General features: G+C 42.7%; 1 pseudogene; it reads right to left on the bottom strand.

Moving 5' to 3' along the window:
• Nucleotides 1-411: 411 nt before the first annotated feature.
• On the bottom strand, nt 412-10,450 carry LOC120056761 (annotated as a pseudogene).
• Between the last annotated feature and the right edge of the window lie 3,054 nt (nt 10,451-13,504).

The raw sequence follows: 13,504 nt of genomic DNA, 5'->3' as shown, positions 1-13,504 counted from the left end.
ACCCTCTGTCATAATGGTGCAGGGAAGGAAACCCTCTGTCATAATGGTGCAGGGAATGAAACCCTCTGTCATAACGGTGCAGGGAATGAAACCCTCTGTCATAATGGTGCAGGGAATGAAACCCTCTGTCATAATGGTGCAGGGAATGAAACCCTCTGTCATAACGGTGCAGGGAATGAAACCCTCTGTCATAATGGTGCAGGGAAGGAAAGCAACAATTCAAGCACCATTACTTAGCTCCTCATACAAGAAGTCAGACTGAAAAAGGCATTTATTTAGTCGACTGAAACATCAACCAAATAAATTACCCCTAGCTAACAGAATCTGTGTGGGAACCCCTAGATAACATTATCTGTGTGGGAGTAATTCTTGTATGAGGTTGGAAACCAAGATGGGGATAAAAAAAATCAGTTATATAAGCATTTTTGACCACGTATCTGGGTTTATGGGGCAGAGGAGTTTTGTTTGTTTGTTATTGGCGATGCAGGGTGTCAGGGGAACGGACAAGACTCACCAGACCAGCCACAGCGTGATAGACACCCAACGGATGTTGCTGGACCTCACCAGATCACAGATGTTGTGGGCCACCAACTTCCCAGCCTTGGGCTCTAACTGCAGTACAGTAAAGCACACTTGTCACAACAGGCATGCTTGATTAAACTTGTGCAATGGGTTGACCTACAGGCTCAGCCATGAATTTCAAAGGACAGTTATACAAATTTTGTCAACAATCTACCATCTGTGTGGACAGAGATGAAGTAGGATGGGATGAGAAATACAAAGGGCCTTTTCTGTTACGGAACAAGTTGACAGCTCATATGTCAGGTAGACTAACCTGGCTTGGATAAAGCAATATATGCTGAGCAAAAATATAAACGCAACATGTAAAGTGTTGGTCCCATGTTTCATGAGCTGAAATAAAAGATCCCAGAAATGTTCCATATGCACAAAAAGCTTATTTCTCACAAATGTGTTCACATATCTGTTAGTTAGCAATCTCCTTTGCCATCCACATGACAGGTGTGGCATCAATAAGCTGATTAAACAGCATTATCATTAGACAGGTGCACCTTGTGCTATAGGGACAATAAAGGCAACTCTAAAATGTTCAGTTTTGTCAAACAACACAATGCCACAGATGTCTCAAGTTTTGAGGGAGCGTGCAATTGGAATGCTGACTACAGGAATGGCCACCAGAGCTGTTGCCAGAGAATCCAATGTCGTTTTAGAAAATTTGGCAGTATGTCCAACCGGCCTCACAACCGCAAACCATGTGTAACCATACCAGGCCAGGACCTCCACATCCGGCATCTTCACCTGTGGGATCGTCTAAGGAAGGGGGGTGCTGGGAATATTTCTGTCTGTAATAAAGCACTTTTGTGGGGGAAAACTCATTCTGATCGGCTGGGCCTGGCTCCCAAGTGGGTGGGCCTATGGCCCCCTGCCCAGTCATGTGAAATCCATAGATTAGTGCCTAATGAATATATTTCAATTGACTGATTTCCTTATATGAACTGTAACTCAGTAAAATCGTTGAACTTGTTGCATGTTGTGTTTATATTTTTGTTCAGTACACAAAACAAATTAATTATATTTCTATCTCAAAGCAAGTGACAACCAATGTGCTCATCTTATGGACGACAACCTCCACAAGTTTTTTTTTATTTTTTTATTTCACCTTTATTTAACCAGGTAGGCTAGTTGAGAACAAGTTCTCATTTACAACTGCGACCTGGTCAAGATAAAGCATAGCAGTTACAAATGGAGTAAAACAAACATACAGTCAATAACACAGTAGAAAAATAAGTATATATACAATGTGAGCAAGTGAGGTGAGATAAGGGAGGTGAAGGCAAAAAAAAAAGGCCATGGTGGCGAAGTAAATACAATATAGCAAGTAAAACACTGGAATGGTTGATTTGCAGTGGAAGAATGTGCAAAGTAGAGATAGAAATAATGGGGTGCAAAGGAGCAAAATAAATAAATAAATAAATACAGTAGGGAAAGAGGTAGTTGTTTGGGCTAAATTATAGATGGGCGATGTACAGGTGCAGTAATCTGTGAGCTGCTCTGACAGCTGGTGCTTAAAGCTAGTGAGGGAGATAAGTGTTTCCAGTTTCAGAGATTTTTGTAGTTCGTTCCAGTCATTGGCAGCAGAGAACTGTAAGGAGAGGCGGCCAAAGGAAGAATTGGTTTTGGGGGTGACCAGAGAGATATACCTGCTGGAGCGTGTGCTACAGGTGGGTGCTGCTATGGTGACCAGTGAGCTGAGATAAGGAGGGACTTTACCTAGCAGGGTCTGTAGATGACCTGGAGCCAGTGGGTTTGGCGACGAGTATGAAGCGAGGGCCAGCCAACGAGAGCGTACAGGTCGCAGTGGTGGGTTGTATATGGGGCTTTGGTGACAAAACGGATGGCACTGTGATAGGATGCTTTGTTGCGGAATAGGAAGTAAATTCTAGATTTAACTTTGGATTGGAGATGTTTGATGTGAGTCTGGAAGGAGAGTTTACAGTCTAACCAGACACCTAGGTATTTGTAGTTGTCCACATATTCTAAGTCAGAACCGTCCAGAGTAGTGATGCTGAGGGTGCCTGTGTTTACGGCTTTGGGGTGGTACCTGGTAGGTTCATTGATAATTTGTGTGAGATTGAGGGCATCAAGCTTAGATTGTAGGATGGCTGGGGTGTTAAGCATGTTCCAGTTTAGGTCGCCTAGCAGTACGAGCTCTGAAGATAGATGGCGGGCAATCAGTTCACATATGGTGTCCAGAGCACAGCTGGGGGCAGAGGGAGGTCTATAGCAGGCGGCAACGGTGAGATACTTGTTTTTAGAGAGGTGGATTTTTAAAAGTAGAAGTTCAAATTGTTTGGGTACAGACCTGGATAGTAGGACAGAACTCTGCAGGTTATCTTTGCAGTAGATTGCAACACCGCCCCCTTTGGCCGTTCTATCTTGTCTGAAAATGTTGTAGTTAGGGATGAAAATTTCAGAATTTTTGGTGGTCTTCCTAAGCCAGGATTCAGACACGGCTAGAACATCCGGGTTGGCAGAGTGTGCTAAAGCAGTGAATAAAACAAACTTAGGGAGGAGGCTTCTAATGTTAACATGCATGAAACCAAGGCTATTACGGTTACAGAAGTCATCAAAAGAGAGCGCCTGGGGAATAGGAGTGGAGCTAGGCACTGCAGGGCCTGGATTCACCTCTACATCACCAGAGGAACAGAGGAGGAGTAGGATAAGGGTATGGCTAAAAGCTATGAGAATTGGTCGTCTAGAACGTCTAGAACAGAGAGTAAAAGGAAGTTTTTGGGGGCGATAAAAAAGTTTCAAGGTATAATGTACAGACAAAGGTATGGTAGGATGTGAATACAGTGGAGGTAAACCTAGGTATTGAGTGATGATGAGAGAGATATTGTCTCTAGAAACATCATTGAAACCAGGTGATGTCATCGCATGTGTGGGTGGTGGAACTGAAAGGTTGGATAAGGTATAGTAAGCAGGGCTAGAGGCTCTACAGTGAAATAAGCCAATAAACACTAACCAGAACAGCAATGGACAAGGCATATTGACATTAAGGAGAGGCATGCTTAGTCGAGTGATCATAAGGGTCCAGTGAGTAGAGGTTGGTTGGGGTCACAGCGATTCAGACAGCTAGCCGGGCCGAGCCATCGGTAGCAAGCTAGCATAGGATGGAGGTCTGTTTTTAGCCACCTCGTGCGTTTCCGTCGGTAGATTAGTGGGGTTCCGTGTGGTAGAGGGGATCAATCCAATTGGCAAAATAGATATAGTGACCCAAGAAAAATTGTCCGATAGACTTATTCAGATAGCAGCCGATAAGACAGCTAACGATTAGCGGGCCGCAGATGGGCGTCCAGGTAACGTCGTGACGGAGGTGCCAGTTGGATAACTACCTCGGGCAGATAACGTCGGTAGTCTAGTCGTGAAGGCCCGGTGGGGCTCCGCATTGGCAGTAAAACGGGTCCGGATAGGTGATTGTAGCCCAGGAGTGGCTGATGGAACTCTTCAGTTGGCTAGCTCCGGAATAATTGATGTTTGCTCCGGCGTAAGCCAATAGTTACATGGGTAGCAGCTAGCTAGCTGCGAAATCCAGGTGTAAATGTCCAGAGCTTGCGGTTCAAATCCGGGGATATGGAGACAAATAGGTCCGGTATGTTCTGGTCTGAGTCGCGTTGTACAAAAGTGCCGATAGATTTTAGAGCTAAAGGAATAGCTGATGACCACAAACTGTGGTTAGATTGAAATACTAACGTTAGCCAGTAAACTGGCTAGCTTCTGGGTAGCTTCTGGGTAGCTTCTGGTTAGCTTAGCAAGTAAGGGTATGTCATAATGTTATAGGCTTAAATGACAGCATGCAACATTGAGAAGTGAAGGAGATAAGCAAATACACATGACACAAGTTAGCCTGGAGGTAATTTTACGGGTCATGTACACCACAGCAGGTCAAACACACTGGATTGTATTCCTTAATAATCTTAGAGTAGGAGTGCTGATCTAGGATCAGGTCCCCGTGTCCATTAAATATCCTAGATCAGTACCTGTACTCTGAGATGCTTTAAGAATAAAGGCCAAGGTGACAAGGTAAAAATCTGTCGTTCTGCCTCTGAGCAAGGCAGTTAAGCCACTGTTCCCCGGTCGCCGATGACGTGGATGTCGATTAAGGCAGCACCCCGCACCTCTCTGATTCAGAGGGGTTGGGTTAAATGCGGAAGACACATTTCAGTTGAATGCATTCAGTTGTGCAATTGACTAGGTATCCCCCTTTCCTTTCCTTTGTCTTACAACTCCCTGGACTAAAACTTCAGAGGAAAGTAGTAGCTACCTGTAGGCCTGCAATGCCATGCATGATACCTCCAGAAAAGGTTAGAAACTCAGAAACAAAAGCTTGAGAAGCCTTGACTGGACTAGTGGAGTTCACAGTGTGATCACAGTCAGAAACCTTGACTGGACTATTCGAGTTCACAGTGAGAAGCCTTGACTGGACTAGTGGAGTTCACAGTGTGATCACAGTGAGAAACCTTGACTGGACTATTCGAGTTCACAGTGAGAAACCTTGACTGGACTAGTTGAGTTCACAGTGAGAAACCTTGACTGGACTAGTTGAGTTCACAGTGAGAAACCTTGACTGGACTATTCGAGTTCACAGTGAGAAGCCTTGACTGGACTAGTTGAGTTCACAGTGAGAAACCTTGACTGGACTAGTTGAGTTCACAGTGAGAAACCTTGACTGGACTATTCGAGTTCACAGTGAGAAGCCTTGACTGGACTAGTTGAGTTCACAGTGAGAAACCTTGACTGGACTAGTCGAGTTCACAGTGAGAAGCCTTGACTGGACTAGTTGAGTTCACAGTGAGAAACCTTGACTGGACTAGTTGAGTTCACAGTGAGAAACCTTGACTGGACTATTCGAGTTCACAGTGAGAAGCCTTGACTGGACTAGTTGAGTTCACAGTGAGAAACCTTGACTGGACTAGTTGAGTTCACAGTGAGAAACCTTGACTGGACTAGTCGAGTTCACAGTGAGAAGCCTTGACTGGACTAGTTGAGTTCACAGTGAGAAACCTTGACTGGACTAGTCGAGTTCACAGTGAGAAACCTTGACTGGACTAGTTGAGTTCACAGTGAGAAACCTTGACTGGACTAGTTGAGTTCACAGTGAGAAACCTTGACTGGACTAGTTGAGTTCACAGTGAGAAACCTTGACTGGACTAGTCGAGTTCACAGTGAGAAACCTTGACTGGACTAGTCGAGTTCACAGTGAGAAACCTTGACTGGACTAGTCGAGATCACAGTGAGAAACCTTGACTGGACTAGTCGAGTTCACAGTGAGAAACCTTGACTGGACTAGTCGAGTTCACAGTGAGAAACCTTGACTGGACTAGTCGAGATCACAGTGAGAAACTTTGACTGGACTAGTCGAGTTCACAGTGAGAAACCTTGACTGGACTAGTCGAGTTCACAGTGAGAAACCTTGACTGGACTAGTTGAGTTCACAGTGAGAAACCTTGACTGGACTAGTTGAGTTCACAGTGAGAAACCTTGACTGGACTAGTTGAGTTCACAGTGAGAAACCTTGACTGGACTAGTCGAGTTCACAGTGAGAAACCTTGACTGGACTAGTTGAGTTCACAGTGAGAAACCTTGACTGGACTAGTCGAGTTCACGGTGAGAAACCTTGACTGGACTAGTCGAGTTCACAGTGAGAAACCTTGACTGGACTAGTCGAGTTCACAGTGAGAAACCTTGACTGGACTAGTCGAGTTCACAGTGAGAAACCTTGACTGGACTAGTCGAGTTCACAGTGAGAAACCTTGACTGGACTAGTCGAGTTCACAGTGAGAAACCTTGACTGGACTAGTCGAGTTCACAGTGAGAAACCTTGACTGGACTAGTCGAGTTCACAGTGAGAAACCTTGACTGGACTAGTCGAGTTCACAGTGAGAAACCTTGACTGGACTAGTTGAGTTCACAGTGAGAAACCTTGACTGGACTAGTTGAGTTCACAGTGAGAAACCTTGACTGGACTGGACTAGTCGAGTTCACAGTGAGAAACCTTGACTGGACTAGTCGAGTTCACAGTGAGAAACCTTGACTGGACTAGTCGAGTTCACAGTGAGAAACCTTGACTGGACTAGTCGAGTTCACAGTGAGAAACCTTGACTGGACTAGTCGAGTTCACAGTGAGAAACCTTGACTGGACTAGTCGAGTTCACAGTGAGAAACCTTGACTGGACTAGTTGAGTTCACAGTGAGAAACCTTGACTGGACTAGTCGAGTTCACAGTGAGAAACCTTGACTGGACTAGTCGAGTTCACAGTGAGAAGCCTTGACTGGACTAGTCGAGTTCACAGTGAGAAGCCTTGACTGGACTAGTTGAGTTCACAGTGAGAAACCTTGACTGGACTAGTCGAGTTCACAGTGAGAAACCTTGACTGGACTAGTCGAGTTCACAGTGAGAAGCCTTGACTGGACTAGTCGAGTTCACAGTGAGAAGCCTTGACTGGACTAGTCGAGTTCACAGTGAGATTAGTAAACAGCCAGACAGACATTCCAAACACCATGGTGTTCTTTTATTTTTTTGTTCCTATCAGTAGGCTGCTAATAATCATAAATCACACAAATGGAGAGAGATGAATGAACAAGTAGCGGAACAATTCCAATGACATAAGAGTGTTTTGAAACTTGACCAGGTCCATAGGCTGTCATTGTGGCAATAACTCTCATGCAGCCTGATCCAATCAGACTGAACTGATTACTGTCCAGCCAATCATAATGAAGATGACTGCGGTGTGTAAATCAATGACAAAAGTTTCACCAGGACATGTTCTGACCCACACTCTAAAATCACAAACACAAATTGATCTATTTCACATTCACTGATGTGAAATAGAGTTCACATGTACAGTAAGTTCACATGTAAGTGTTCTGAAGTGTCCTGTGAAGTTTAGTGTTTGAAGTCCTTTTTGATCATTTAATTACTTGTTTTTACCTCCACAGGATGCTGAAAAACTCAAGATTGTAAGAATTAAAGCTAAAGGGGAAAAACCACAGAAGGATACCAGTGAAATAGAAGCTAGACAAACATCTTTAGAGTAATACAAACAAACAACTTGTCCAAAAACAAAATGACTTTTGTGTGACTGAGAGGATTCTATGTGATCAATTTGGTAAGAATTCCACATCATCTAGAGAGCATGGCTATAGCCATATTGTTATTACCTTCACAATCTTTTCAGAGCTCCAGTATGTGCATAACGGTAAAAGCTAAAGGTTGATCTGGGATTGGGAGTGAAGAAATCACCTGTACAGGCCGGAAGATGACCTCGGGTGCTGTGACTCTGTTCCTCCTGGCAGCGTCTCTCAGTATGGCCTCAGCCTCCTCCACTCTTCCCTGAGAGAGCAGCCATCTAGGGGACTCTGGGATGAACCTGCAACATCACAAAAAATAACCAGGTTCATATCAAAGCTAGCCTGGTCCCAGATCTGTTTCTGCTCTTGCAAACTCCCTTGCCGTTACTGTCAAGCCAAAAACAATTGGCATGACAATGAGTGACATGGAGTTAGGATGATAGCACAGACAGACTGACACTCATGCTATATCAGAGTCAAGTAATTGAATGGGCTTTAGGGAAGGATTGAATACCCTGCATACAGTATATTACACACACCTACCACCAAAAAGGGACATAGAGGAAGCCTGGGAGGCTGAGGGCTAGCATCAGCATCCTCCAGTCTCTGATGAATAAGGCCACTGCTGGAAGGAGCGTGTAGCCAATGGTGTAGAACATACAAACTCCAAGAGTGGAGTAGATTATCCGTTTGGATGGAGATAAAATTTCAGTTCCTGTAGATGAGAAGAATTTCTAAATGTATGAGAAGTTAAATGGTGCATCGGGCTTAAAGAAAACATTGTGCACATAAACACCAGTAACAACTGTGTAATAATGACATTGGATAAATTCATGAATGAATGATCAAGATAAATAAAGATACCTAGCACAAATGCAGCCACATAATTTGAGATTTGCCCCATCCCGACAACAAAGGATAAGGCACAGAATACAACCCAGGATGGAGAGAAGACCTGGATAAATGTGAACACAGTCTGAACTCCCATGGTGGCAAAGAGAACATTTTTCCTCCCAAACCTGAGAGAAATAAAAGTTAGGTTGAAATCATCCACATGCAGATTTTGAGTAGGCTATTCCTAAACATCTTCAATCAGGTGAAGAATTCTAAATGATCCTCCAATAAAGTAAGGATATAAAATGTTTTTATGGGACACTGTGTAACAGTTCTCTGTGCTTACTGCTAAAACTAATCTCTAAGGAAATGATGAAAAACAGAAAACGCATAGCCATGCATCGGGGAGGAAGTGTCCAAACTAAAGATGACAGTAAAGCTAAACATGTGACATAGGGTTTGTTCCAAATGGCACCCTTTTCCCTATATGGTGTACTCTTATTGAACAGAGACCTATTGAACCTGGTCAAAATAGTGCATACTATGTAGGGAAAAGTGTGCCATTTGGGACTCACAGAGGCCATCCATTACCTGTCAGAGAGCTGGCCAGAGAGGAAGGAGCCAGTGAGGACACCACAGAAGAACACAGAAGAGGTCAATGGGTTCTTCCACTTATCAGCACACACCAGGTCCCACTACACTCATACAAACAATCACACACACACACACACACACACACACACACACACACACACACACACACACACACACACACACACACACACACACACACACAGAGAGCATTAGGCCGATAAAATGAACGCATTAAGGGATAATGAATGATGGGCAAAATAATTGGACATACAGTGGACATAGTAGTTGGGCAATATGAACAATCATTGGGCTAAATCATAAAAAATAACATTTAGGTGAGAAGTTTGGGAAGATCAGATGAATAGGTTTAGTTTTAAAAAAAGAGTAATTTGTCGTTATGGATTATTGGTAGGTTGTACAATTACATTCTTCATCTAGGCCTACTGTGGACCACATAGAGGATGCCTGTTCATCTGAGATCAATAGCCTTTTGTGAAGCAGCCAACCGCAAACATTTCAGAACGTGAGTTCATCGTATAGCCTATGCAATATGCAGTTGGAACCCGTATGGTGAATAGCCTACATTCCCAAACGTTGATGATGGAATATGCTAACAACTGTGCAGTGATGCATAAATTAATACTTTGTTCAATGCATGTGATGTCAAAGATGCCAAATACTTAATTAATTTGCCACGGAATAGCTACAAAATGACAGCGAAAGCAACGCAACAAAGTTTCACTTGCTGCAACAACATTTTACTCCCATAAAAATGTGTCACAGTATAGCTACAAAGTGAGTGGGAGCAATGCAACACTGTTTCAATGCAACACTGTTTCACTCGCTGCAACAATGTTTCACTCCCATAAAAAAAAAACATCGTATCCAGACAGACAACCGAAATAAAACAAAACCCCCACCCGTTGTAACCGTCGCAAAAAGTGGATGCGCACCATCTCTCATCTCATCATACCTCGGACACAATAGTTGAGATGTACGTCCCCCGATCGTATTCCCAGCCATCCAAACAGGTCTCGTGTTGTATTTCGGAAACGTTGACATCGATCCCTGGGACATAACCTCTTTCTGAGAAACTCTTTATGACATCGAGTTTGTATCTGGCGCATTTACTGAGCACAATAGTCCCGCTTTCCTCCTCCAAAGGAATACTGTGATTTCTCCATTCGCCAGTAATGTTCGCATTTGCGGGTATGAGGCAATGGTGGGATGGTGTATCACCGATGAACACAATAGACATACCTGTAAAGCCGTTGGGGATGATACTCAAACATAAGAGAAAGAACACCATCTGTTGGAAAGGTCCCCATTCTCCAAGAAAGGCAGTGTTATCCTCATAGCCAGTCTCAGTCATTATAAAGATTGGAAGTGGGTTATTAGTGCGGCCCAGCGGAGAGAACAGCTTGTCCTTTATAGGGGGAGTCATTTGGGGTTGGAGTACCTCGCATGTGAACCTCAACGTCAAAAGAGTGACATATGACCCCGTTATTTCTCAAGGCTCACTTGTTCTCTCACCCTGGTATTTAGCTGTTGGTTTAATTTTGCATCAGCTAAATCCATCATCTTTAAGAGGGTAGGTAAATCTAGAGAACACACACAGTCTAATAATACAGGCAAATGTGTATTTACACATAATGCATTTTCAGTTATCATTGCATTCATAACTCTAAATAGTTATGATAAGACCTTCCCAGGTTGTGAAAGTAAATAGCATTCTTTTGGAGACTGTAAGAGCTGTTGTATGGTGTATCTCGAACCTAATCTGAGTACAATGATAGATTAAAGGGAAATGCTTGTTTTATGCTTGGCTAATATATCCAGCATGCTGCTCTAAAGAACTGTTGGTGACTGAAGTGATGCGTTCACCTTTTCCTATGCATTTATTTGAGTGGTATCAAAAACATATTTAGATGTTGTGTTAAATTCAAATGTTCTCCTCTCTCTTTACCAAGCACACTGACAGAAGAATGAGAGATTACACTGAAGTCATTGCTTTCCTGCAGCCTGAATGGACTTTACTTCTGGAGGGTTTTCTTCCTTCTGAACAGTTGAACACTGTCTGTGTTTATGATGACCATGTGGTCAGCATGATATCTGACACGGAATCATTAAAGAGGTGCAGAAAGTTCCTAATGCCTCCTCGACATTGTACTTTGAGTTTCTGGTTGGTTCCCTGGTCTGAGGCCAGCTGTCTGACAGTTATATATACGGCATTATGTCTGTTATGCACAGTCATTTGAGATAAAAAATCAGGATTAGATTACGCTGCTCAAGGGTAGATCATATCATATGTAAAATAACCTTAAGTATGTATTGTACTGTATCAGACTGTTGTTTTTTTGTCCACTTTGGAAGTCCTCTTCGCCCCTCTTTCTGCTGTGTTTTTCCTCATTCTTATCTAGTCCTTATCTCCCTCGTGGGAGGTCTTCTGTGTTATTTTTTTCTCTGTTGGTGCCTCTGTGATATCCCATAATGCCACTACATGTGTACTGGGTAAGCAATAGAGAACCTGTACTAAAGATGTTACTGAGGTAACAGCTGGCTTCTTTACTTTGCTTATCAGGAACTCACTCCAACTGCCAATTAGGGGCCATACTGTCAACTAGGGTTTTGTCCTAGCATATCTAGTATCTACATGGCTTTTCATAAGGAGACCCTTCTGTCAACCTTTCGTCTCTTGTGAACCTCTTTCTGCTGGAGATGTTCCGCAAAGAGCTAGCAGAGCAGATGCAGTCAAAAGGGTATGTCCTGACATTCAAGGTCACAACACCTTTATGAGTTCATCCTAATATAACTTGATCGTGTCCCCAGGTTGTGCCAAAGGGAGAAAAGTTTAGGACTACATAAGACCTGAACAAACAGGAAAGATAAAACCCTGATTGTATCATTTATTTGTAAGTGAAAATTATAATAAAGGCCCCATAATGACCTAATCCACATATCTGATTAGATATGACAAAGGAAAAACACTTCTTCTATTATGTATAGCGTTATGTAATATTTGTAGTGAGGCAGGTAGCCTAGTGGTTAAGAGCATTGGGCCAGTAACCGTAAGGTTCCTGGTTTGAATCCCTGAGCCGACTAGGTGAAACGTCTGCAGATGTGCCCTTGAGCAAGGCACTTAACCCTAATTGCTCTTGTTAGTCGCTCTGGATAAGAACATCTGCTAAATGACTCAAATGTAATAATGATGTGCAAGATTCTAAGATGTTGGGGAGGGAGGTGCTAAGCTGACATATGGTATTGTTTTAAGATGGTCATACTACATATGGATCATTTAGCTATTTGATTTAGAAATTTAGGACCCCTTTAGGTATCAAAAAATATATAAATATTGATAAAATGGAGAACACCATCATGTTCGTGAGATTTTTTTGTTACAGCATGTAACTTTGATTACCGGTGCATCAGTGGACTCTAGGGGGGATAGCTTGAGGGGATCTAACAAACTGAACTGTCAATGTAATATAACATGACTTTATGAAATGTACTATGACAAGTGATATGTTTTTAGATGTCTTTTTGTTTGTATTTTTCAAAATGTCGAAAAGCAAATGACAGGATTCCAATACAAGTAGAATAACTTAAAGGGAAGTACCTCTAAATGACCCCAAAAAAACATTAAATAACTAACATTTGGCATTATATAACGAAACAGTCTCTTCTTGTTTTGAAGACCAATAGATACAGGGGTATGCAAATGCTGATGTGGCACAATACAAAAACAAAGTCCATCAAAATCAATGATCAACCAAGCAGTTAAACTAGTCATATTACCACTCAAGGAAGTCCATTATCTGCCCTCTCATTGGTGTTGATTAAACCAGTCAACAGTCAAAAGTATTACTTCCACATGTCAAAGATAGCTACCATGTATCTACTATATGTTGTGTCTATTGGATATCGAAATAAACATAATTCAAGGAACAATTATATCTGGTGCTAAGAACATGTCTTTACATTCCATCAGCAGGAGTCACCTAAATGTAGAGAAACATTTGAGGAGTTGTTTAAACAGATGACAATTAGGCTCCTTCCCAGCACTCTGTCCCCCCCCCCCCCCCCCCCCCCCGCCCCAACCCGACAAAGGGTTTCCACAATCAACTCAAATCTGTTGAGTCAGGGGACAACTCTAATGATGTTGTTGTACTTCAACAATTGATTACCCAGGAAAATAATATTGTCAGCTATTAATTAATTGAATCACTGATTGTAAGAGAGAATAAAAATCCCCAAACTCCAGCTAGGGAGGTTAAATCAGGTCTGAAACCCGACTGAGCACATCTGGTTGAGTACGATCTCAAAAAAAGACAAGAAACAAGAATGTAAGTACAGTTGAAATTCCTTGATATCAAAGCTTGGTGCCCTAACCCTAACCCTAACCCTAACACTAACCCTAACCCTAACT

Source organism: Salvelinus namaycush, chromosome 12 (genome assembly GCF_016432855.1).
Source record: "Salvelinus namaycush isolate Seneca chromosome 12, SaNama_1.0, whole genome shotgun sequence".
In the NCBI taxonomy this organism is placed as follows: Eukaryota; Metazoa; Chordata; class Actinopteri; order Salmoniformes; family Salmonidae; genus Salvelinus; species Salvelinus namaycush.
The sequence above is the reverse complement of the archived record's forward strand: the minus strand, read 5'-3'. Positions and strand labels throughout refer to the sequence as shown.